Raw genomic sequence first — 26419 nt, forward strand, 5'->3', positions numbered from 1 at the left:
TTTTAGGTGAGATTCCTGTTGAGTTCACTGGCTGTAGGGTTTCACAGGAAAGAAAGCAGGTTTAAGCTCTGAGAGGTGTGGGCTTGTCCCTGTGCCCAGTGAAGTTCATGGCATTCTCGCTGACTTCAGTTGTCTAAAACAGGGTAGGTAGAAGCATAGAGGCCTCATCCATGTCTGCATTTAAGTGCACACTTAGCATCGTGATTTTCAGCAGCGTTTCTGAATAAAGGGGAAAGTTCCAGGCTCCTGGGTTCTTCGGGGCTCTATTCCAGTGGCCTGTACAGGTATTCAAACATCATTTTCCCAGGGAAAAATATGAAACACATTTTCACAGTGGAACGTGTAAAATGTGAAACACAACAACACTGATGTTTAGGGCACCTGAAAGGGATTTTCAGAGTAAGGTGCATTTCTGACACCATTTTCCCAAGTTTGGATTATAGAATAACTGAACTTCTGAAAATATTGTCTCTGTTTCTCTAAATGTCTGTTTGGGGTATATGAGTGTATTTACTGGGTGGCAGTGCCATCTCTATGGACAGATGGATTTGTAATGAGTAGAACGCGATGGAGCTGTGACAGTTAACACCAGCTAAAGTTCTGCTTCAGAGAGTCTGTCTGTTTTCCCAGACTGGTTTCATTCTCCTTTTCCTTCTGCAGAGTCTAGAAGATCAAGAGTTAAACAGTTCTGTGAGTTTTATTTGACTCGAGCGCAATAAATCTCCCAGGGTGACTGATAGACTGATAACTCTCAAAATCCATTCAGTACTTTGTGTGTCAAATCAGCAGCGAATATGGAGTGTTGTCAGTTGTTTTAAATAATGCTGTTTTGACAGTAGGTTGTTTATTACAGTTCAACGCGTGTAATTGGTTTTGTTGGAGGAAATCTGCCTTTTTTTTTTTTTCATTAGCATATCAGCTGTATTAGAAATGCTGCATAACACAGTAGATTGGATTTACTGATCCAGTTGAATCCTGGAAATGTATCTGTGTTTTTGCAGGACATGTTTTCTTATGAGATCCTAAATAGCGGAACATTCTGTTCCTTTAGATAAATGTTTGCCTGCAGGTATAGCTTTGTGTTTGTAAATTGGTTCATGTTGGTCCTATTTTCTACTGCAGTTCCTTTTTCACAGACGTTTAAAAGTTTCTGGTTTACTTGTAGCTGTTTGTATCGCAGCATTTCATTCTCAGATGGCTTATTTAGTTTTCCAGATTTTCATTTGAGTATTTGTTCAGGCATCAGATTTTTTTCTCTTTTTGTTACAAAACTGAAGGAATGCAAGGTTGGGCAGTGGAAATTTGCCTATCTGAATGCAGCTCTCTTTTCTTTCATAAACTTCCTTTGGCTTCTTAATTTGAAACTTGCTTGTCAATGTGAAATGATTTCTTTATATTTAACTGTCTCTTTCCAATACAGACTGGAATTGTTCCTAACAAAAGAAGCATGAATTGGTGGAAACTATATATTAAACGCAAGACTATTTGTCTAGTTTTCATTAGGTTGCTGAGTGAGAAGCCCAAACTCCTCTCTTTTCCCAAGGTACTCGGATATCCACGAAGTGCCTTCATCCCATAGCCTTGTTTCCTCTCCCAGTAAACCAGCTTTCCAAAAGAATGCTACACTCTCTGCTCTTTATACTGTCAGCAGTGACAGCAACCAGCAACGCTGACATTTCTTATTGTTTACAAAGGATGAGCGCCAACAAGGCATCTCTGATCATTTGATAAACTCTCCTAACCCTCTCCCCCCGCCCAACCCTCTGCTCCACTGACCAAACTAACCTTTTCACGGTACACTGCCTGTAATTACCAGTGAAAGACGCTAACCAGAAAGGATCAAAACTTTAGCTAAACACAAACAAACCAGCAAAACAGCTATGAAGATAAACTACTTACAACTAACATTGCTCGGCAAACACTGCAGCCCAGGAGAAACTGAGTAGCTGCAGGCGGGGGGTGGAGAAAGAAGAAATCTAACCCTAAATTCCTTATATGCATGTATTTTTCATATGAATTTTAAAATTGCTTAAAAAAACATCCTAGAATAGCATTAAAATAGCTTTATTGTTTATTATCATAATCCTGTATATTTAATATCCTTTTCCCCCTTCAGCTCCCCCCATTCCTGCAGAAACTCCCGCCAACACAGTGGTCAAACTAAGTTCATAGTTCCTCATAATGAGCCCGGGACTAATGCCTCTACCAAAAAGAGTTACTTTCCAGTAATCCCATGAGTTTGACTTTTTTCCCCTTGCAATTTCTAGTGTGACAAGCAGATACTGTGTATTTCTTTCCATTCTGTTTTCCTGGAGGTGAGAAGCACCCGCGCATAGAGCCTTCCCTTCTCTCATCCCCCTCCAAGAGTGAGCTGGCGAGGAAGGTAGCAGTGATGGCCTTTGTTTGCCAGGAATGTTGATGTGGTGAATGATTATATAAAAATGGTTTAAATTCCGTCTTAAAAAATTGCATCTGGTGTTCCAGACTCTACCTGAGCTAGCTGGATATTGGTCTTGCTCAGTAAGCAGAACTTCTGCTGCAGAGTTTTCCAGTGCCAAAGAGTCAGATACAGTTCGGAGGAGGTTATGATTTTCTTCCCATACACTATGCTGTATTTGTTCACCCTTTTCTTTCGCGTGATAAAAGGGCTTTTACATGGAAAAGAATAAGATCAAGTTTGGGTCTCAAGCAGAAATTCAAATCTTTTATCAAAGATTTTTATCTTTTACTCAAAGCTCTATTTTAGGTAAGATAAGTGCTTAGCAGCAGAAAGTCTTCTGGCCCTGCAAAATACATTTTCGTTCTTATAGAAGTCTTGTCTGCTCAGAAACCAGTCGTGCCATGTTATCTCAGCATGGAATTAGTCTTTTCAACGATTAAATAAATGTAATTCACTTGTGTCACTTCTGCAGATGCCATTGATTATAGCCTCCTATGGAATTACCACAAAAGCCACTCCTGTAGCCTTTGGTCTGGCTTTGTCATCAGCTGGGTACTGAACACCTAAGAGACCTCTCTTCATCTCTCTTTCTTTCATCGATTTGTTGCAGCGTTGTGATGGATGCAATAGTTTGCACCTCAGCCCTAGAACCCTGATCCTTGGCTGGAAGCTTTAGCTGAAACTTCAGCACAAATAATAACCTGTTGCTAAATTCCAAGTGCCTGAGATCTGTCCTCGTCTGGCTTTGCAGAGCTTCCATCATCATGCAGGATCTCCAGAAGTGCTGTTCATGTCAACACAGTCGGCCAAAGCAGTACGTGGTACTTTTCCTTTCATTTACTTGAATGGCAAATTTTTACGGTTCTCTCTTGAATTTTTAGCTGTTCAAAAGTAGATTTCACGACATTGTCTAACGAGTGTGATATGAAAAGCTGAGCCTACACGAGCACACCTGAATGCCTATGTATTTTAAGCAGCATGAAAACCTGGTTTGGAAGTATGCTTCAGTTAGCCTTATTGGTTTTCCTGCCCTCCCTCTTTATCGGTAAAACATTTTTCATTCAGAAAGTTCCACACAAAAGTGGCTATTCATGCACTTACAATGCTGAAAATGAAAAGTATCCATATGTCTGAGATGTCGTGAGTTTTCCCAGAAGAACCCGGCATATGCTTGTGCATATGAGTGTGCATGAATGCCTTTTGTTTCCTCCCAGCTCTTCTTGTCACAGTAGGTGTATCTCAGGGAATCAGTTTGCTCCGATACTCTTGGAAAAACATACTGAGTGAGTTGTTGAGTGCCACATAGACAAATGCAGTTTAATGTATTGACAAATAGGAATAGATTTAAAATCGGATATGCATCATCTGAAGACATAAGCCTAAATATTATGAAAAAAAAAACCCACAAGTTTAAGCATATTTGAAGTTTCTAGGCTAAACTATTTCTGAAAAAGAAAATACAGAAGCTTTGCAACATACCACTGCTATTTGTTTTTTTAAACGTCCACAGATAGGAAGTGCTGTGTATAAGTCAGCCTTTATTTAGTCCAAAATACCCCACTGGCCAGTGAATGCAGATGCTAAATGCACAGCAGAATTTTTTAAAAACCAGTTAGTGCATTTGGGAAGGAGAGACTGTAAATTAGCCTTATCAGAGAAAGTCTTAACTATTGAAAAGCTGCTTCCTCCCCATAAACGTAGGGGGGATTCATAGATCATAAGGGTAGAGGTGGACAATTGAGGTGTTCTGTGTCTCTAACATGTGGCATGTTGGCCAGTATTAGGTATTTCTGAACTTATACACAGGAAAGCCTATGGTTTGGGCCAGGAAAGACAGTGGCGTGACTGTCCTCAGCTGTCTGCATTGGACAGAGATGGGAATGTACAGCACGTGCTCATCAGCGAGTTGCACATTCACAGCAAACCACTTGGGTTTCTCTCTCCTGCTACTAAGGTAATTAAAGTTCACGTATTTCCCACTACTGCCCTTTTATCTTGCCTCCCTTTCATGTTTCCCTGTCTCACTATCACCTTCGTGCTAACAAGATGCTCCTTGGCTAGTTAAACACTTGTTGTTACCTTGGTATAGGTAAGTGGGCACACTGGATATGCGAGCCTTGCCTGGGCTGAGTCAAGGTGACATTGATACTTCTGTGCTTTGTGTTACTGACATGGTGTGACTGCAGCCACACCAGTTCCTGAATCTCAGGGCTCCAGCTGAGGGGGCTAGGCAGGGAAGGGCCCTAAAAGTGCCCAAAGCAGATAAAAGTATTAAAAATAAAACAAAACTTCCCTGCACTCACATGTGTTTGTATCAATCCCAAGAAACCCCGTGAATTAAGATGAGGTGAAAATGCCTGTAATCCCTTGCCCTTTTATCTCCACTGTAATGAAGTCGTGTCTTGCTGTTTTACTTATACGTTACAATTAAGATTTTTACTTCCTCATGTGATTCACTGCAGGGAATGTGGATTCAGAAATTTTTTCAAGGGCAAAAAGACACAAGTCAGTGGAGCAAGTAGGTGGAAATGGAGGTCTTATTCCAACTTATTTGTTTTCGAGTTACATTGAGAAGAACTATAAGAGCAGGTCTTGCTTCCATCATCATACAGTGATTGGAAGTAATAAGATATTTGCCCTTAGGGCGTTACCAAAAGCACCTAACTCAGGAGAAGATGCCAGTTGACTTCAAGGAGTTAGCAGGGGGAGGTGCGTGAGAGAGAAATAAAGGTCAAGCACTTAAAAGCCAACAGGCTAATTGTGGTTTGAACATTTCTTTCTCTTTGTTTGGATCTGATGTTTAAAATCATTGGCTTAAAATTCGTGTCATTAGTGCACCGAAGTATTTTACAGTGAGGGCTGAGTAATAATCATGTTTAATGTCATTTGTCATGGAACTGCAAATAGCCTCTCAACCTGGTCTACCTAAAATGAAGTGTCTCTTGCTAGGCAAAGCCAGTTGTTCCCTGGACACTGGATGAAGTTGCTTTCTGCTTTGTAGATTTTTGCTCTATTGCATTTGCAGGTGCCTGATATTTAGTCAGAGACTGCAAATAATCAGAATTTATCTGAATAAAATTTTCCTGACTCTTCTGCCTGAATGTTCTCACTCTCTGTTCCCAGCCAAACTGCCTTTCCAGTTCTTTTCCCTACATTTCTGCATAGTTCATTGCCCTGATTCCAGCACCGGGGCACGACAGCTTTGTTCAGTGTCTTTCTCCTGTCTGTACACATCTATTTAGGCCAGCGGCTTTCAGGCTGTGATACAGGGAGTCTCGATATGTGAGAAGAGGAGGTCGCCACAGTTTGCCTCTACGGCTCTTTGAGATGTCACCAGGAAAAGCACACTTACTGTCATTAAGTCTGGATTTGTTAGCACATGCCCTGCACTCCCGTGTAAAACTTTTAAGGGCTGGAAGTCCCAAAAGCATTGCCATGAGTCGCATCGTGGTGGAGGAGGAACTGCATGCTGCACAGCTCCGACTCCATGGGCATGTCCCAGAGCAGCTCCTCTGGCACAGAGACACACTCATCCCAACCAGTGCTGGGTCAGGCTCCCTCCTGCAGCAGCCAGCATTTTCCTTTTTCATTTGGAAGTTACCCAGATGGTAGGTTTGCTGATGTACTACTAAAAGAACAACCGTCACAGTGGTGGGGCACTCGCTTTTGGCTATTTTAGCCTTGGGGGGGCAGGTGAGGCAGAGGCACACAGCTAAGCTTTTATTTAGAGGCACACAGGAACGCACTGTGCAATGCCAGCATTAAAAAACAAAAATCCTTTTAAAGCAACCAGTAGTTCTTCCTGGGAAGAAGTCGTTCCAAGGAAACATAACAAGAAATAGGAAAAAATGGCTCTGAAACAGTGCTCAGGGAATTTTTCTTCCCGAGTTGCTGATCTTGTTGGTATGGTTAAGGGGGAAATAGGGACACTCCCTGCTGTTCTTGGTTAACTGTACTTATATGTACCATGGAGCAGAACTTTCACCAGCTACCAGTTGCATCTCCATGGGAGTCCCCTGTCTTTTGGCTTTGGGCTCTGCTGCTGCTGGGCAAATACACAATGCAAAATACTAGCTTGCTGCATCCCCTGCATCTGATTATTTGGCCTGCGTTTGTTTGCCCGGTCACTGTAGTGGATATCACGTTGTACTGGCTGTCCAAATGGACCTTTCTGGCTATGGAGAGCTCCAGAATGAAGATATCCACAGTCAGAGTTCCTCCTCCAGTCCTGCTTGCTGCTGTCAGCAGGGGGGTTAACTGATGGGCTCTGCCATGCCTCTGCACTGCCCAGACTGGCCCCTGCTCAGTGATGGTATTTTCTGACATACACAGTGGTGAGATCTGCTGCAAGACAACCGAATGAACAGCTGAAGCTGCCATGTGGTCCCACGTGTAGATGTCCAGGGGTAAGGCTGTCTGTCTGTCTGTCTGCCCACACCTCCGGGAGGTTGTGCATGCAGAGGGGCACAGCCCCGTGGCAAGCAGGTGGCCAGGGCTGTTTCCCCTCTCCTCCAGCAATGTCCCACCTGGTGCAGTAAACTGTGCCCGACACAGGACCTTAACTCCTTAGGTCATGGTAGATCAAGGGCCAAGAGGACAGAGATGTGATTTTGTTTTTCTAAGTCACAGAGAGGCTCTAGGGTTGTACATCTTTGCGTCGCCCTGCACTTGGGGATGATGACAAATTCTGCCACAGAGCTCTAGGCACGTGGTCCAGCCGGTGCTGACCAGGCGTTTTGTATATGCCGTTCATCCAGCTTAGCCCAGTTCCCTCCCACACTGTGCTCAGGCCTATGAATATTCGACTTTCCTTTTCCCCACCTCTGTATTTAGGAAACAGTAGGGGTAGCTCCATCACTAAGGCATCAGAATGAACCGGTTCCCCCTGTACTTTTGATGTTTGGAACTGCAGTGATTTTAAAGGCTGCTTAAAACAGAGTTTACTAGAGCTGTATAAATCTTTGCTTTAAATCCACTGTAAATACGTTACAGAATCTGCCAAACATGCATTAAAATATTTTGCTACAGATATGCCTATGTCTAACCTTTTGGTTTCTAAGAGCTTTAATCAGTAATCTTCAAGTAGGAAGTTATTCATCTTTATTGCCAGGCAGTTCTCAGTGGTGGTCGTGGCAACAATCTTTTCATTGCTTCTGTGTTTAGTTGTTCTTTGACATGATAGAAGTCAGCTGCAGTTCAATGAGCTCACTATTTGTGCAACTTAATTGCTTGCTTCCTTTAATATGTACTCAATTTTTCCTTTTATGAGCAGGGTTGTTGGAAAAATTAAGCTTAAGGATATAGCTATCCACTGTTAATTAACCTCCTTCCCAAACACATTAGTAAAATAGGTCAAATGACTGTTGAGTGTTAAGTGTACCATTACTAAGGTATTTCTCAGCTGAAAGCGAACCATGTATTGGATAAGACAGGAGTTTCCAAAGGAGCTTCAAGGATTTAGGTGTCTGTATCGCACTGAAATTCAATCAGATTCGAGTGCCTAATTCCCTTAAGCTGGATTTTACAAAATCTCATAGGAGTGTGTGCTAAGGAGTTTTGATTTGGTGCATATTTAGCGCATATTTGTTTAAAAAGAGACTGAAACTGCCTTCTTTTGTTGCTGTTTAATTAAGCTCAGTAGAATCTTTGGTTGCACTGGGATGTGTGATCTGTGCAGGCGTGCACCCCAGCAGGCAAGAAGAGGGAATCTGTTTCTTCTTAGGTATCTATACTCTGCATTAGTAAGGGTACCGTGTGTGTTTGTTCTTTCAAGAATGACTAATAGTATTCAGACTCGAAATTCCTAGAATAGCTTTGATATGTGAGGATGTATAAATAGTTTTGATGAGTATAAAATATGCTCAGTGAGGGAACTGATCTATCAAAACAGCTTTATACAGCGATAGTGTAATTTCTTTCCATGTCAGGGATATATTCAGATGGAAAAATCACTTTAATTGCAGTGGCGATAGCTTGATTGGAATTTGGCCAATTTCTCCCCAAAACTCTGTATTAATTTAAAAATCATATTTGGAAATGTGAGTTCAGTTGGAAAGTTCTTCATTTTTTTAAAAGACATATATTTTACAAAGGGATGGATAAGGTTTAAGAAAAATGGCAGTTGGAAGAGTTCCCGCTGGGAGATAAAGGCTGTGTTTTGTTATGATTACATCTCCCAATCGCAGTTCCCAGGCTAAGTCGGGAGACTTATTCTAGAAGCCAGTGGGACTTCCCACATGTGTAAACTCTCCTCATCCAAATATTATTGTGTGTTACTGTAGTGGCCAGCCAAGATCAGAGTCCTCTGTGCCAGGCATGGTCCATGCGTGTAGGAGGCAATCCCTGTCTCCGAGAGCTTAGAGCCTGAGGAATAAATGGTGAGGAATGCCTCACCCCTGCCTCTTTAATAGAGAGGGTGCAGAAGAGTAGGGACAAAACAGGCAAGGCTTGTACCACGCTGTTTTTCCCTGCTGGTACAGCTTTATAAGGGGCTTTGTAGATGCAAGGAAGTGAAAAATAAGTGTATTAGTGGAGGCTGGGCCCTTGGTTTGAAATGTCTTCCCAGTTGGCCAAAGCCAGGGGCAGTGGAAAACTTCTGGCTTCCAGGATGCAAGCTGAAGCTGTGCAATACACTGTCTATTTCTTTTATATCAGATCTGAACGCAGTAAAAAGGACATAAGGTGGGTGTAAATGACATTTCTGCCAAAAACCGAGGCCCTTTTAGCCGCTGAGAGTGGTATAATGGGGCCTATAATAAACGAGCATTAAGTCCTTATTTAGAGAGATGCATTGAAATCGCTGACACGCTGCCAATGTGATACAAGCATCAGGAAATCGCATTTGTTCCACGCGGCCAAAACCCACAGAGAAGCTCCATGAAGCACTTAATTTTTTAGTATGGCTGTAAATAATGTTGTGGAGAATTAATACAGAAGTCCAGCGGGCAACGTAAAGGCTCCTGGTGACGTGTTTTCTCCCTTCCTTTGTAGCTGTTTGTCTTTGCGCTTCAGGATAGGGATCTGAGATCATCCCCGATGGAAATGCACCTGCTGATACGCCGAGGGCGTGAGGCAGCTGAGGAGCTGCTGCGGGGCAGGTGAGAGCCTCAGGCACTGAAAATGGCTGCAGAGCCGCTGGTTTCGGGCTGCAGTGATCTGATACTGGAGCACACTTCACACGCTGCTGCTGGCAGCGACAGCAGCAGCCTATTTCTAGCCCTGGGACGCCAGGCCAAGAAAAAGCGCAGGGAATTGGCAGTTTCTCCTGCCCTTATACATCTTCCTGGGGAGGAAAGCAGAGCGGGGATTCCCGAGCCGGAGAAAAGGGTGGTGGCACTCGGCTGTGCCACTGGGAGGAGCGGAGCAGCCGTGGCGTGGTGCTTGTGTGGGGCACAACCCAAGGGCTGAGTGCCCTGAGCTCTTCAGCCCGGTGACCGACACCGGTGTGGCTGTTGTGCTGTGAAGCCCATCGCACAACACGATTTTCCATGTGGCCAGGAGAGCTGGTGACCACCGTGGGGACAGGCTGAAGGACAAGGCTTCCCGCAGCAGGGCCTTGCTGGGTGGCTGGGATTCGTGTCGCAGGCCAGAAGGTGGCACTGCGGATACTGCGTTGGAGAGGTCCCCTCTGCACCCGGCCAGAGAGGAAAGTGGGGGAAATCTTGCATTAGGAGACGCTGCGTGACACGGGGGACGTGGAAGGGCAGCAGGGCTCTGAGCTCAAAGCGGCAAGCAGGACTGGGCCGAGCTGTAGGCAGGGTGTGAGAGGTGTGAGGGTACGGGGAGCATCCCGGTGTTCCATCGTCCACTTGAAAGATTTTTGTCCCATTCGTTGCAGGATCAAACTGCCAAATGTTGAAACTCGCGGTTTTATTGTAGACTCCCAGAGCAAATGAGCTCGGCAGGAGGTTTGCAGGGCGAGCGTTACAGAGGGGCTCTTGGCTTTGGCTGGGCAGTATGGAAGACTTGGTTGCTTTGAGCTGAAAACGGGCAAAAATTTGCCTTTCTGCCCTTCTGGGGCTGGCTTGGCTGTGCTGAGTTGGGACAAGGGCTCCTGCTTCTCACGTTGCTTTCTGCCAGGAAATACTCAGCTTTTTGTCCATGACGTTCAGTAAGGGACAAACCGAGAGGCTGCTGGAACAGGAGACTGACCTGGGAAGGAAGGAGCAGGTGAACAACTTGCCTTGCTGTCAGCTCTGCTAATGCTCAGCCTGCCTGGGGGTTTTATGCCTGGCTTCTTCGCCCCGACACTCCGTGTGTATTTATGAGAGGATTTTGTGCTCGGCTCAGAGGAAACCCTCCTAAGGACAGTTGGATTGGAAAGGAGTCTGGGAGGCCAGTGGGCGATTCATCATCCCCATGATTTATCCCTCCCCCAGAGTTTCTCTAAAGTTTCCTGTCAGAGCTCATGCGCCCTGAGGAAAAGTGCTTTTTCTTTCTTCATAACTTCACTCCTTCGTAGCTACTTGTGCGGGTGTCCTGAGGCCTCGGAGGAAGTGGTGCTGTGCCTGAATTGGTCCCTGCTTAGCTCCACTCTGCCGCGTCGAGACACTCACAGAGGTGTTGGGAGGATGAAGATCTCTGGGTCCTAAACCTGCTAACCCTGAGCAGTCACCCGGGGGCAGGTTCAGGGCTGGCCAGGATTTGTGCCTGGGGATGGAGCCTGCACATGGATGCTTGGTGCCTGCAGCCCCACAGGGACCAGCTGGATTAAACCACGCAGGGGGCACGTTTTCCTTCTGCTGCCCTGCTGTGGGTAGTAGCTGCCAGCCCAAGGACAGTAGCAAGCACTTGGAGGGCAGAAACTCGCAGACGAGGAGAGGAAGGTACAAGAAAACCGGACAATCAAAGGCACAAGGAGTTTTTGGCCTGGCAGCATAAGCCCTCTACCTGGAAGAGTGCTGGGCTGCAAAGTGGGAATAATCCAGGCTCTTGTCTCTGTGTGACGGCAAATGCCTCTTCGCTTCTGGCAGGTTTTGTCTGCAGACACTGGCTTGAGTACCCCGTAATTACATCTTCGCATTTTTTAATATAGTAACACGGAGCCGGGCTTGTGGTAGAGAGCCAAGCGATGCCTTTGGGCCGTGAGGACTATAAATATCCTAAGGGATCATTTTATTTGGTTATGGAAGGAAGAAGCTCTTTCTTCAGCAGTTGCTGTACAAACACAGCTTTGGAGCAAATAAAGAAGGGTTCTTATTTCTATACGTTAGGGAGATACCCGTGGATCCAGCAAAAATGCCCGAAAGACAGAAATGCCTTGAATTACATTTCTCTACAGAAGGCCTTCACACACTGTCAAGCTGTCCAAATTATAGCTTTGTTTTCATTTTAGTTGTGGCAATTATTGTACTTTTGTTAAAAATACCATTCTGTGTCAATTTTAAGCTCTTGGTAGCAAAGACCGGCTTAAAATAACCGCATGTGCAGTGCCAGGCACAATAGGCCTCGGCTGTGCTGGAGGCCTCGAGGCACAACTGCCGTACCCGCAGCCAGGGCCTGCTTTGTGTAACGAGATGCAGCTCCTCCGGCCGAGATCCTGGCACTACGAACCTTGAAAGCCACGATTCCTCCTCACCCTCCGCAGATGGCTCCTTGGCTCAGTGGTGTGAGCAGTGTTGGGTAGTGCCCAGGCTGCCCCTTGCCCTGTGTGGCCCTCGGCTTTCCACTTTAGCTCTGCTGTGGGGTAAAGTTCCTGTGCCCTGGCATCAGGGCCGGGTGCTGGTTCTGCCATGAGCAGTTTGTGGAACTTGAACGCAGCTTTTCCGACCATAAAGGAAGATGCTTGGAGGGATTACAAAGGTTTTTTGGGCATCTGCAGAGGTTATGAACCAGAGAGAGCTTCCTTGGACCAGGATGCCTGGTGTGTCTACGAATTTGTTAGTACATGTGATAAACATACAACCAGATACAGTGCAACCATTCCTACCTCCTTTTGTGGATACTAAATGCGACCAAAGTGTACTCCGACCCTGATAACCCATCAGGTGAGGAGCATTTCCTGCAGCCTTCCTCCTTTCCCGTTGGAGGACGTTTTCTCCCGCACATGCTGCAGTTCTTCGCGTGGCAGAGTGCCCAACCCAGAGGTTTCATTCACGGCGTGTGTGCAAACCGCTGCGTTTCCGCAGGGAAGGCGCTGCTCGTACAATGGCATTGTTACAGACAGCCTATGGCTGCACGATTGACCTCAATTAATGGCGCTGCCAGATCGTTCCTAATATGTTTTTTTTCAGATAGCCACAGCAGTGCGATGAATCTGATCGTGTGCACGTTTCGATGCGGCACATTGACAGCAGTGGCGTCAGCCACGAAGGACAACGGCGGATGAAACAGCAGGGCGCTCCCTCTGTCGTGATGGGGCAGCGACTGGAAAAAGCTCCCATTGTTTCCACGGCCATATCGACCGCGGCCTGCACAAGGCCCTCTTGATTAAGCGAACTGGCAGCGGAACAGCAAGTTCTTGTTAACCATACATGCCAAAAGGCCCTAACACAAACAATCCCCATTATAAATTAGGCCTTTTACAAACAATATTTCAAGAAACTACTTGTCCGTTTTCCATGCCATTATGCATTTTTAGGATGATTACATGTTTCTGCTGGATAATGGCCTTTTGCCAAGGGCAAAATGGGGTTTCAATAGGACTCATTATGAAGTGAAAAGTTTTTCTATTCCTACCCCCTGGAAGGAAAAAGCCACTCACAGATAAAGCTCGTGATATAATTACGTTGCTTTAGATAACCCGAGACATTACTTCCCAAATGATAAGCACTTGTTTTTATCCTTTCTTAATCTCTTGCAGTCTTTTAATAGGAAGTGGTGGCTGCTGTGAAGGCCACTTGATCATTTGGGTCTGAGCAGAGTGCGAGGCTGCCCTGCTGATAAAAGTCAGGACAGCTCCAGCCATCAGGATCGCTATTAGGGCAGAAAGTGCTGTGTGCAGGGGCAGGCTGTGCCAGGCAGCTTTTCAGTACACTGCTAAGTGATTATGTGCCATCGCAAACCTTTCCCTTCTCCCGGTTTGTTATAAAGAGCTACATCCTGACTCTCTCTTGAATTAAGACCTGTTGTTTGTATCTGTGAGGGAACGTGAAATGCTGGGCTTTCAAAACCGGGATGTCAGGGTTTGGTCCTGCAGGGGGCTGAAGGACCACAGTAGGAGTCAAACTGTTGGATGCTGGTGCAGAGTTCAGCGGTGGCTGCTCTCATGGAGCAGTTACACAGCAGCTTTATGACCAGGGTCCTGGCAAAGGCAGAAGTTTCCTTGGGGGAAAAAAAAAAGTGGCTTATAGCCTGATCTGGACTCAGTTTCCAGTCTTGGACTCCATGGTTTTGATCAGTTGCTCACTGCTGTGGTTTCCCATTTCAAAAATGGGAATGGAAGTGATTCCTTCCTTTTGGCCAACTCTTAGGATTGTAGGATCTTGAAGACTCTCTCATCTGTACAGAATATCAAAATCAACAGGCTTTCTCCGTCCTAGCTGAGCTATTGAGATGTTACTGTACCAGAAATGTGTGTCTCTGATCTATGGCTCGTGTGCCCAGCTTTGCTGATAAAGATGCCCATCATTCTCCATTACACACTTCCCCCATCATTACTGCAGGAACTCCATCGGAAGGGCAAAAAGTAACTTGCTGTGAGAACAAAAGCCATGATTCATGGAAATTCATTTTGAGGTGGCAAAAGCAATTTATGATACCCATGCAACAATTACGGTCAAGTGACCAATTCCAGGATTTTATTACTGTTATTGGGAAGATGAGCCATTTACGCTTTTATGGTTGGAGGTCTCAAGATACTTTAGGAACACTACTTAGAGCTCTTTGCACTCCTGGAAGGAAGGAAGGTTTTATTGTGCAGGATCAGCTCACGTTCAGTAGAAGGGGAGCAGGGAGGTAAGCCCCTTGCCTGTGTGACAGTGAAAAGGCTGTCGTGACAGCCAAGGAGCTGGGGGACTCCCCTTGGCTCCGTTGCCTGATTCGTCCCCTTTGGCTTACTGAAGGAGCCCAAGTTAGCTCTGGCTCCCTACAGCTCAGGCTCTAGGCTCCCTTGGAAGAGCAGGAACAAGGCACCTCCAGGTGGGAACTCAACCTCCTGAACATCCGCTCTTCCACTCACTAAAAGCAGTTTTCGAGGTCCCTAACTGAGCGCTGCTGCTGAGTTCCTAAAGTTAGGTGAGGCGAAGCTGTGAGGAGCCAGCAGAGCTGAGGGCAGGGGTGGCTCTGGGGAAGGCAGCTCCTGTCCAAGCTGAACGTGGTTTGTGTAAGATGTGCAGGAGTGGGAAAGGAAAAAGGGGTCCTGGGATTCAGGTAGTGAGTTACATCCCTGCTGCTGCCACCGTGGCCTTGTACGAGGTGGATCCTTTTATCAGCCTTTCGTCTGGAAGCACTAAAGGCATGTCTGACTTTTACTGGGTACTCCTCTGAGCTCTGTCTCCGTTGCTGGTGAGCTCAGTGCTCCACACTGTGTTAATCAGAAATGCGGTAAAATGCAAAGTACTTTGAAATATCATGCCATGGAAGTGCAGTATTTTTGACCTGTGGTGATGTCCTCTCTGTTTCCTGCTCAAGAGGGGAATAATTCTATCTGCTTACACCTCAGAGGAGACAGAGACATGAAAAGCTCGTGTGGAATTAGGGTGTTGGGTCAGAGAAAAAGAGGAAAATGATAGTTTGGAGGGTGGGCATATAGAGAAGTACACTACCTGAGCAATTCTTGTGCTCTGAGCATTACAGGAGAAAAGGGAATGAGTAGGTCTGGATTGTGCACCCAAGCAGACAAGGGAGCTGAAAGCTGGTTGTGGGAAGTCAACTTTTATTCTATTTTATAAAATAAGCATGTTTTATATAATATATATATATATAAATATGTTTATGTTAAAAGTGTAAATTTATGCATATATAGGATAATAGAGATAAAAACGTGCTTAAGTATAAAGAAACATACGGCCAGTGGGGACCCCTTGGATTATGAAAGACCGTTCTCTCCTTGTGTAGGCGAAGACAGACAGCACCAGCTCTGGGTCACAGGGCTGGGGCGGTGTGAACACGGCCAGACCCACCCAGGCGTGGCAGCTCCTGCCTCCTCTTGCTGGCAGATTGAAGCTCTGAGCGCCAGCGGTGGCAGGTGAGTCAGGGTAAGGTAAGGAGCCAAGGGCGTGCCAGTGCCGTAGGCGTTGCCACAGCCTTGCGCAGCCAAGTCACGTAACCCTGCTCCTGGGTTTGCCAAGCTCCACCTGGAAGGGCCGTAGAGCTCCCAGAGGAAGGAATCTGCGGGCCTGGCTAAGAGCTGTAATGCACGGGGTTGGCAGATCACACTTTTAGAAAGCCCTGATAAAGCAGCCATGCTCGCAGAGCTCCGTGAAAGGCTGTTAAACCCATTAGTCATTAGGCATCTAATTACCTCTTTTCGCCTAGGACTCAGCTGACCTCTAATAAACAATATTTGTGTTCAGAATAATGGGGCACGAATCGAAACAAGAGCCGAAAAAGTCTAATGGCAAGTGACTTCTTGCCTAAGGGCACGTAGGAAGGCTGTGGCAGCAACCTGCCTTGCCATCAGCCCTGAGCCATTCCTTCCTGCGAGGGTCACGCTTCAGCCCGAGTGCTTGTGCTCCGTGTACCAGCCTGCATTCGTGAGGACGAGTGAAAAGGAGGAAATCCTTTCGCAGTCCTGGGAACTGGGGACTCCGCTGCCTGCCCTGGAGATGGTGGAAAGACTCATTGTCTTCGGCGAACTTGGCGTGGAGCCGCTGTGAGGCTCTCCTGCAGAGCCCGTGGGGAAACTGCAGGCCAGAGGGAGGGCCTGTAGCTGGAAAATGCACTGAGATAATGGGAAACGAGGAAAGAGGAGAAGTGCCACTGCCTGGGCAGAGAACAGCCCTTACTGTTCTACCAGCTGCCCCTTGGGTATCGCAGCCGCACGCTTCTGACTCAGGCTCTGTCCAGCTCTGCCGAACAAAGTGAGCCACGTAGAAACCCCGACCCTGAACTTGGGGAGGAGGGGGGGACCCTTTTGGCAAGGGAAGAAGGAAGGGTGTCCAAAAAGACACTCCAGAAACTCGGGTATGGGATGTGACACAGAAACTGGAAAGCCCGGGGTACTGTCTCCTTGTTAGTCTTCTGAGCCAGATGGTAGAAAGAAAAGGATATTATTAGAAAAATAAGCTTTTCTGGGGAAGAGGGCAAGAAAAACCGAATAGAAAACAGATTGCTTCAAGGCATTTGAATTCTCTGCCCATTTTTGGTGGCAAAATTACCTAAAGGATGTTGACAAGCTAGGAAAAGCTTAGGCAACCAAACAAATAATAAACCCTGATAACCAGCCACCTCCCCTAAGACCCCGCGTGCCTCGTGAACGGGAATTCCAGTGAAAATCACCACATTTCCAAACTACTGGTTTTAGTGCTAATCTTCTGGAGCTGTTTTTAAACAAGGTCTGCTGCAGCTTATGTAGCCAGCTGAGCAGATGATGTGAATAAAAGAAATGAGCCACAGATCAAAAAAGTCGACATGGTTTGGCTTTTAATTTTACCTCTTCGTCTTTTACCCAGATGTGGCTGTGGGTAGGTATCAGCCAAGAAATTGCAGGTGGCATGGTTATCTTGCTATTTACTGTGCGATGATGCTGCTACCAGCTATTCAATAATAGGAAATGACTAATGATGTGGTGGAAATTATGAACCAGGATTAATAAAACTTGAAAAGGAACAGTCTGGTCTGTTTGATCCTCTGAAGAGGAAGTCTGTCTGTGTACGAGTCTTTTCCCTGAGGTGATGTTCTTATTAGTCTGATCTGAGTAGGGAGCAAAAGGAATGGAGTTTGGAAGTGGCTTAAAAAGAAGACAGTAAAAGAGGACATGAAGTATTGTTGAAAAACATCCCTGGGTGACAGGCTCCTTTCTAATGCCGCCTTGCAGGAGGGTGCTGGTAAGTCACAGGAAGGCAGCTCGAGCCTGCATGTCACTTGCAAGTGAAAAGGAATTTCTTGGAGAGCTGCGTCTGACTCGGGTCAGGTTTTGCTGCTCCTTCTCCTGCCAAATCCTCCTCGAGTCGTTTTCCTTGACGAGGGACTGCAGTGCCCGGCTGCTTCGGTGCTGCTCAGCCTCGTGAGCAGGAGGTGCCGCCTCCGAGTGCCATGGCAGCGCCCTGGCTAACGCTTTGGAGGAGAGCTGGAGCCTGGCTCGAAGCCGTGGCAGGTGCCATGATTTGAAAGCAGATAAGGATGCTTAAAAAAAGCGGTTTTCCCCCGATCCTATCCCCCAGGGTCCGATGGCCTTGTAGCAGGGCTGCCAGGGCTGTCTGCAAGCCAGCGGCTGACCGGGCAATGTGGCAATGCAGGAGGGCAGCGGGGCTGGGTAAGTTGTAATACTGAGGATAACAGGGAGCTCTTGCACGGAGGCTGGGGAAGCTGGCCTTCTCTAAGCCCCCTCCCATTTCCCAGAAAGGAACCTTGAGGTTTCTCTCTGTTGTCCCCCATGGAGCGGGAGGTTTTGTTTCCTAGGTGGTGAGGCACTGGTGAGCTCTTCTGCCCTTCCCGAGGCAGGTCAGGGTGGCAGCACCTGGTCTCTTCCCAGGGAGCTGAAGTTGGTTCAGTAGGGTTCTGAGTAATGGTGCTGAGCGGCCTGTAATGTCTGATAATACATGAAGGGAATGTCCTCTGGGTCCTCCCGAAATAGAGTGTGCTGTGTGTTAGAGATTACAGGGATCTGAGTTCAGCATGATCCTGTCTAGGCCCATGTTTCTGACAAAAATGGTGCCAGAATTGGTTACCTTGAATCCTCACGTTTTTGTTTTTCTTCTTTTCTTTAGTAGTTCCTTTCTTTATCCCTCCTTTGCTTTGCCACTGTTTGAATGTGTTAGTTTGGTGTGAGGGAAACACGGTAAAACGGCCACTAGCCTGGCACGTGAAAATGTGATCAAAGCTGGTGGCTCTCACTTAAACCTACTGATCTCTGGGTTGTGCTGGGCCAAACTGGGGAGAGGAGGAGAGCCAGGAGGAGTGGGAGAGAAGAATCAGGGGGGAGGACCTGCCTGCCGTCCCCTTGCCCCAAGAGCAGCTCTTGCTGTGGTACAGAGGGGTGCTGAAGCATGGCCCAAGGCACTGACCTGCACTGGCAAAGACAGCAGTGATTTTGTATTTATTTTTTTGTGACACTGTGGGCACGTGGAGCTTAAACTTCACGGTAGTCTCCAAGTTCATCAAGTCCTTTAAGTTAGTGGAAATCGGTTGGATCTGCTCTGGGCACATTTACAGCAGCTGAAGTTCTGACTTAGCCTCATCTGGCTCAGCAGCCCGGACAGAGCGTCTGTCACCTGCTCCTTTGAGCTCAGGCCTTTTGAAGGAACGAACATTTGGTTGCGTTTCAGGGTGCGTGGGGAGGACAAGGTGGCCACCAGATTTTGGTGGTCAGGGTTTGCAGCTCAGGCAAATGGACACGCGGTCAGTAGTGTCGGTGTGAGCTGGAGCCCCCGAGGGGTGTAATTCCCTGGGTAGTGGGGCAGTTTGTGAGAGGCTGTGCACCCCTCCTCTCCCATCTCTTCCGCTGTCTCCTAGTTCTTTCCCTTTTGCCAACTCTCTTTTTCTCCCTCCTCCTCTGGTTTCCTCTTACTCTTTCAAATAATTTATGTTTTAAAGTGAAGCTCAGCTATGCGACTGGTTTTATATTTATAAATTGTATTAGGCTGACCCTCTCCTTACCTCTGAGCTGGTATTTTTAAAAGCCCCATTGTTTCCCACTGCTTTCGAAGGTTAAAAGTCCAATCTCATTACAAATGCAGTGCATATGTTGTTGTTTAGTGTTATATCAGTGTGTTACCCAAAACCCCACAGCCAATCGTAACGGTGATGGGCCGTGTCTCACGTCATCGTGCGGGTGGGCTGGAGGCACCGATGTGTTTTCAAAGACATTAAATCCCGGTCCCGGCTTTGTAATATCTGAGGATCTTCCTTTTGTCTTTCTGGTATCATAAAGCATTTTCGCTCTCTGCTTGGGCAATACAAAGAAACACTCAGTGCTTGAAATCCCATAATCAGCTTTGATCATGCTGCTTTTGGGAAAGTAAGGACAGATGACTTTGTCTTGGTGGAATGTTCCTCCCTGCAAATGCTTTTGAAGTTCTTTTTCTTATTATTTCCCTCTTGATTTAAACCAACCTACAAGATTTCTGTCGCTGTTGTCTTGTTCATAAGCTATGCACCAAGTTCCTCTTTTTCTTAGCTCTTTTGCCCATTTTGCCTGTAAGATTTTCTTGACACCAAGTTCTGTACCTCCTAAGGTGAACAGAAACCTGCCAAATAATTTGATCAAATTGCATTTACAGTGTTACACATACGTTTTCCTAATTCATCAATAGGAGTTCCTAATGCTGAATTCTTCATCACCTGAAGACTTTTTCTGTTCAGGATGGATGTGGTCCTCTCATGCTTACGTGACGCTTTTATCTCTGCAAGCATATTCAAAATATGCTGTAAATGGTCCCCCAAAAGAAAGTGAACAATGAGTCCTTGATTGATTTGGACAAGTCGCTGCTTAGTGTAAGCCATAAAGAATGACTATAATGTCCTGACAACATTGTGAACATTTGGCTACAGGAGGTCAAGCTCAAAGACTGTGTGGGTGACTCTTATCCCTAAAGGTAAGGTGAGGCATTATTTTTTATTTGGTAACAGCAGTAATAACATCTTTATGTTGCTCCTTCATCCACAAAAGCTGCCTAAGCTCAGCAGTGGTTCCCTCCCTTTGTTCTTTCCATAGAACAGAAGTTTTTGCAGCACATCGTCCACTCTGTAGAAACAGATGCTCAAGCTATTTGTTTTTCTTCTTTTTGCTGTAAGTTAGATGAATATAATGTTCTCTTGTGTTGTAAAAGATTGTTTTTGTATCTCACAGTCACGTTTCAGTATCAGCAAATATTTTAGATATGAGTTAAGAGAGGTACCCCACTGACAGAAGAAGGCTGGCTGAGCTTGTAGTATCACATTGTAAATTCCCTCTTCTGCTATGAAAATGTAATAAAATATGTGGCACGGCAGATTTACAGTGACAATGCTGCTGCTGTGTTAAGGCAACTATTTTATCTCTTTGTTTTAAAGCAGCTTTTACTGTACTACACACAATGAGTACTTCCTCCAAGAAACAATGCCTACAAGCTTCGGATTAATATAAATATGATCTCATGGTGACTCTTCATTAACTTGTTACACCATTATCTTCCTGCTGCTAATAAATTTTAGGAGCTAAATTTACATGCAAATGTTTTATTTCAAGTATTATTATTCTTAGCTTATCGTGAGCCTGGTAGTGCCCCCACCCAGTTACATCATCCTTGGAAAAATTTAGTTCAATATGTCTTTTATAGTCTTACTGCACTATTATATTTGCAAGGCTGACCACACATGTGTAATGAGCTTCCCAGTGAGCTACGGCCCCATCCTGCTGGGTGATGCAGGTTGGCAGGGTCCTGCTTGCCTGAAGGGCTTTACTAGCGCAGGTTGATTCTCTGTAGGGTGGTGGGAGCATGCGTGGGGCAGAGACACGCAGGTCTGTAGGTAATGTGGCCCTTGTCCCCAGGTAAATCGCTTCATTTCTTGTCTTTTCTGTCTCTAATAGGTGCCTCTGGCTGTGTGCTTGCAGAGTGCCTTGTCCGGGTGTATCAGTGCTTACCTTCTCTCTTCCTTTTTTGTTGTTGGGTTCTGACTTGAAACAGGAAGGTTGAGATGACAGCCTTTAATATTAATCCAACTTTAAGGCCTTTTCCCTCTCCCACTGTTAGATCGTCACGGAGGAGTCAGAGCTTGTCTGATGGTGCTGCTGATCCCCATTCAGCAACGCATTTAAGCATCTGTTTATGGCTGTTACAGTCCTGTGGCCATTCATCCTGCAAACCGCAGGTAGGTGTTACTGTAGGAGCGAGAAGGAAAGAAGAGAGATATTACTCCTGATTCTACCTGTGTATTATTGAACAAATAAAACTATACATATTCTGGGCTGCTCACCCAAACATTCCTGCAGATCATAAACTTTTAGAAGGCAGGTGGGGTCAGCAGCTGTCATTTTCTTTTTGTAAATTACCTTGACGCTAGAGAACCTTTGCCGGGGATCTATAGACTAGATAGGTAGATAGATACTGCCGCGCTAGGTGCTAGCTACTGTGGTTTGGTTTGGTTTTGTGATTAAACAGCATAACAGCATCTCTTAGGGGAGGTTTAATACAAAATTCTACATGCAATTAATTAGTAATAATTAATAGCACAAATAGGTAGGTGAGAACTTGACTGCTGAATCTGGGAGCAGGAAGGTTTAGTTGTGATGCTGTTGCTGTTTTCATACTTAGGGAGTGTGAATACATTTCATCCAGATCATTTTTTTCCATGGACTAAAAAGATCTTTTGAATTTTCTGTAGCATGCTCATTGGATATACAAAAGGTAACTTGCTGTACATTTTTCTGACTCTTCTGTTGTTAAGAAAATACAACACATTTTAAGGAATCTCTTCTGTTGCTCTAATTACTAAGGGAATCCTAGAATAGCTTGGGAAGAAACCTTAAAGATCATCTAGTTCCAGTCCCCTGCCATGGGCGTGGATGCCACCTACTATTTCAGGTTGCCCAAGGAATACCCCGTGATTCTTATGATTGACTTTAATTTGTATTTACGTCAATGTCTCAGTATAATGTCAGTGATAAGATTTAGGAGGCTTATGGCTCCGTGCTTCACAAAGATGCAGGGAAATGAGCTGATCTCATGGATCTTGTTTTTAAGTGCTCACCAGGAATTTTTGCTTCTTTGTCCAAAGCGTACTTAGGAACTGTCCAATTGCTCCCTCTCCATGCCTCTAGCTCGATGATACAGCTGGGCTGTCAACGCCTAGATAACTCCCAAAGACTAGAAGATTGCTAAAGCCAAGCAAACCGTATCTTGCTACTTTTCTACTCTGCCGTTGAGCTGGCTGAAGAAGACTTTTTGGAAGAAGAGCAAAGGAGTCTGTACTAGTAACCTCAGAGGCTGCGATCCCTATAATTCTTAGATAAAGAATCTCACATGTAGTCATGGGAAAAAAAGGCAGAGGAAACAGCAATTGGAAGAGAGAAAATTAGCTACACACATTAGAATTTTCAGAAATTCTTGTCATATTAGAAATATGTGTCGCATTGACAGGCTTGAGATCCTTCATCATTTTACATGTTTGGGAACCTCACCACGAGGGGCAAAGGGGATCGTCATGGAATGATGGAAGAAGAAGATAAAAGCTGACATCAAAAGCTCTTGCCTGCTCGGGAGAACTTTCTACCCAGTAACACAGACAAGGCCTTGAGTAATGGAAACCCCGTCTCGTTCAGAATTGTATCAAAACAGCTGTGAAAGCTTGCATTTCATTATTTACAAAACAATTTCTTTCTTGTTTTGATGTAAAAGAAAATTGGTATTTTCATTTCTTCAGTGGTTGGAGCCCGTTGCTGTATCACTGAACCCCTCTGCTGCACAACTCAGAACGGGGGCACTCGCAAACACACACGGTGAAATATCAGTCATTTGCTAAAGCAGCAGATCAAAGGTCGTATAAACAGAAGACATCAGTAACCAGGAGTCCTGGGGCAGGACTAAGTGTATGGAGATACTGCGACTACAACTGCTTCTACATCTCAGGTGTCTTCTTCCTAATAGTAAGAGACCAGTGGGAAGTAGTAGCTGTAGCAATGTGTCTGCGGGTTAGCAACAGCCTGCCTCTACATTTGAAGGAATTAGAGGAAGATGTAGAAGAATGGGAATGAAAATCAAGGAGTCAAAATGGCTCCCACTGTTACTCCAGGTCACCAGGAGAGGCTCAGCCAACCCCTGGGTTAGGATTAACACGTGCACCAACCCATATGGACAATTCCAGTCCATGAACTGTTTTTAGTATGGTCAGAAGGAAATTTAAGTATTGTATGCTAAGTCATCCGACATTTTTTCCCAAATAGCAGAATTTCCTTTCTTCTTCTGAAGAGCTTTGCATTTGCAGGGGAGCATGTTTACAGTGGATTCCCACATCAGAAGTAGTGACATCAGTGATTCCTCTTGCAATTTCCCATCAGTGCCCCAGGGACAGGGCTGGTCTTCCTTTGGTAGCATGCGCTGAGGTCTGGGGACAGCAGGTGCTGTGATACGCCGAAGTGCTCATGCTCTCCTGAGGCGTTAAAGCCAGGGTAAGTCGCAGGAGTCACTGCAGTGCTTAGCCTGTACGAGGCTCTGATAGCTCGTTATTTCTTTATATATTAATTAACGTGTTGCCCCGTGGTAGCAGAAAACAACGACTGCATCCCAGTAGCATTCGTAATGGAAGAAACCTTGATGTTCAGTTCCAAACTAAGCAGAAATGGTGGTATTTGCAAATGTGCAGCCTACAGTTTATTTGTGTAGGTTATCTCCAGCTGTGGGTAATGTCTGTGGGCAGACAAGTGTGGATTCACTGGGGAGGGTGCAAATTAACTCTTCCCTCCCTTTCAGGGTCTGCAGACGAGCTAAGGTTGCTTGAGCCAGAGCATGAGGTTATTCCCCTCTGAGCCTGCGGTCTCTGCAGCCCCAGGAGAAGCTCTGATCCACTCCCTCTTCTCCCTTGAGGCAGGAGCTGCGGGGAATCTGTGTTATCCCAAGAGGACCTGCTGGAAGCTTTGCGTACTGTTTCTTCTGTACACTCAGCGCTGATGAGCCTACTACAGGTGATCTGGGGATGTGGGTTATCTGAGGTTTTATTTCTAAGGGAGAGAGCTGTTGGCAAGTGGAAATAGTCTTTTGAGCAAGTCATGCTAAATATGACTTCTGTCCTTTTGGGGCTTGCCTTCATGTCCTGCATACAGTGACATGCTCTAACACACACTTCATGTGACTCCTGGAAATTTACAAGCATTGTGAAAACAGATCAGCTTGCTTAGGATTTAAGAGAGGACTTGGTGAAGTTGTTTGACTACAAGTGGTTTAACAAGTAGTTAACTGGTTAAGGAAAATTTACCAGTTAGCTTGTCACTAGTGTTTTAGGTGTCTGATGAGCATCAGCAACTGAGCTGATTGAAAAGTGATCATCTGATCTGGCTGCCAGGTGCTTATTTGCTCATCCAGTTACCGGTTAGATTTTCAGAGGGCCATCAGAAGTAATCAGTTTTCTGATCACTCGGTCATGTATACGGAGATGAATCAGATGTTAGTAGTATATTTTCAGACCCGATCTGTAGAAAACAGTGTATGTTCCCAGGCAAGGCCTCTCACAAGTTTATGGCTCTTCCATGACTTTCCCAAGGAGACACCCCTCACCAGAGAGACATTAAAGGTTTGTTGCAAAGATGGTTGGAGCTGATCCGACTGAGGTCGCCTGGATGGAAAATCAGTGTACGTGTGTTTATGTATCCCCACACACCACGTGTTTCTCTTCCATGCAGTCAGGAAGCAGATACGTCCTCCTTCCATGTCCATTCATCAGGTGTGACTCGAGGAAACATCTAACTGAGGTTGATGGAGGATTTGCCCAAGTAATGGCATCATTAATAGCACCCACGATGAAAGTGGAGTGTCACCCTCAGTGATTGTGTGGAGCACTGCACGATAGCTGGGATGTCTGTAAAATCTGTATGAAATTAACTACAGCTGCACAATAGGTGATTAAACTAGTTTTCTCATGCTGTAACTGAGTTAGCCCTCTTTAATACTCATTTAAGAATTCTTTCTCTTTTATAGGACTGTAATATGCATGAGCCCATTCCTTTCCACCCTTCCTATTACTAGTCTACAGCAATGTCCTGTTTAATACCCTACTTTTATTTTTATTACTTCTTGCAGTCGATCTCTCTTCAGCCTGTGTTGAGTCCTGGGAAGTTTAGCCAAGCAAGAGGGAACTTCTTGGTGGGGAAAGTAATGGAAAAGGAACAGAACCACACCAAATCTGTTAAACTAGTCCCACAGCATGAGTATCTTTCCCAGAGAAAGATTGGCACAGGGTGGATTCCCCTTGTTCCACTTCTGTCTTCATGCTTCTGAACCCGCCTACATGGAGTCTGTGTGGGAGAAGATTATGTCACTTCTTCAGTCTCCTCGGGTCCTTTGGTAGGATAGGAGCCTTCATATTAAGTCTTTGTGGAGCTGGTCTGTGACCTACATAAAGCCTGGGAAGTCTGAGGGCTTTCTTGCAGATGTGCTTGGGTCTGGAAACCACTTCAGGAGCTTTGCTGGAAGGAGGGCGAGATAACTCCATCCACTTTTGGTGAGGGGCTGGCGTAGTTTGGTTCAAGTCCCCTAGGCTATGGTGGCTGACAACTGAGAATCTGTTTCCTACATAGTGAGAGATCTCCCAGGCTTCCTGTAAACAGGGGCCGTAACAAAACAGGTTTTCAAAGAAATCAGAGAAATCAAGTATCACCATTGCCAGCGTATATTGTTGGAGGCTCGTGGATTTGTCACCGCGGGAACAAGACCAGAGTACTTTGGGTTCACTTCCCATCGGCTGGCAGTCTGAGGTCCCGAGGCACGGTTGTGCTTCTCTAATCTGATCAGCAAAACACAAGCCAGAGAATTTCACTGTGTGGTTCCTGGGTAGAGTTCAAAAGCCTGTGTGTCAGCCTGTCTACAGGAGGAAATGTCATGCCACTTCGACTTAAATACTTAAAAGGAGAAAGAACTTAGCCTATCCCATAGTGAATTGTTGCAATGGTTAACTGTCCTTGCTGCTAGAAGTGCCCCTTTTGCTTTTTAGCCTTTGGAATCCATCTTTTAAGATTTTCTTCACTGTTTTGAGGATTTGAGACCTGTTTTAATTTTTAATGAGCCTGGCATTCTTCTATAGTAGTAAGCTGCTGGGACATGGGGCTACGAACAAACCATTTATAATGCAAGGCTGGCAATAAAAAAGATAGAGTTGGAAGGCCTGATACTGCCAAATTTCCCAGTCCTTCCAACAGGAGAGGATAACAACTGAGCCATATTGTCTTTCCTAGCAGATGACCGAAGACAG

General features: G+C 45.7%; 1 long non-coding RNA gene across 1 annotated transcript in view; it reads left to right on the top strand.

Moving 5' to 3' along the window:
- Positions 1-23436, top strand: part of LOC106044024 (uncharacterized) — a 104034-nt gene extending 80598 nt beyond the window's left edge. Inside the window, exons 7-11 of the long non-coding RNA XR_010832063.1 lie at positions 3051-3254; positions 4247-4394; positions 19795-20076; positions 21214-21331; positions 22238-23436. This is a non-coding gene — a long non-coding RNA (uncharacterized lncRNA). The remainder of the gene's footprint in view (positions 1-3050; positions 3255-4246; positions 4395-19794; positions 20077-21213; positions 21332-22237) is intronic.
- Positions 23437-26419: the final 2983 nt, after the last annotated feature.

This window comes from Anser cygnoides, chromosome 5, assembly GCF_040182565.1.
Source record: "Anser cygnoides isolate HZ-2024a breed goose chromosome 5, Taihu_goose_T2T_genome, whole genome shotgun sequence".
Taxonomy (NCBI): Eukaryota; Metazoa; Chordata; class Aves; order Anseriformes; family Anatidae; genus Anser; species Anser cygnoides.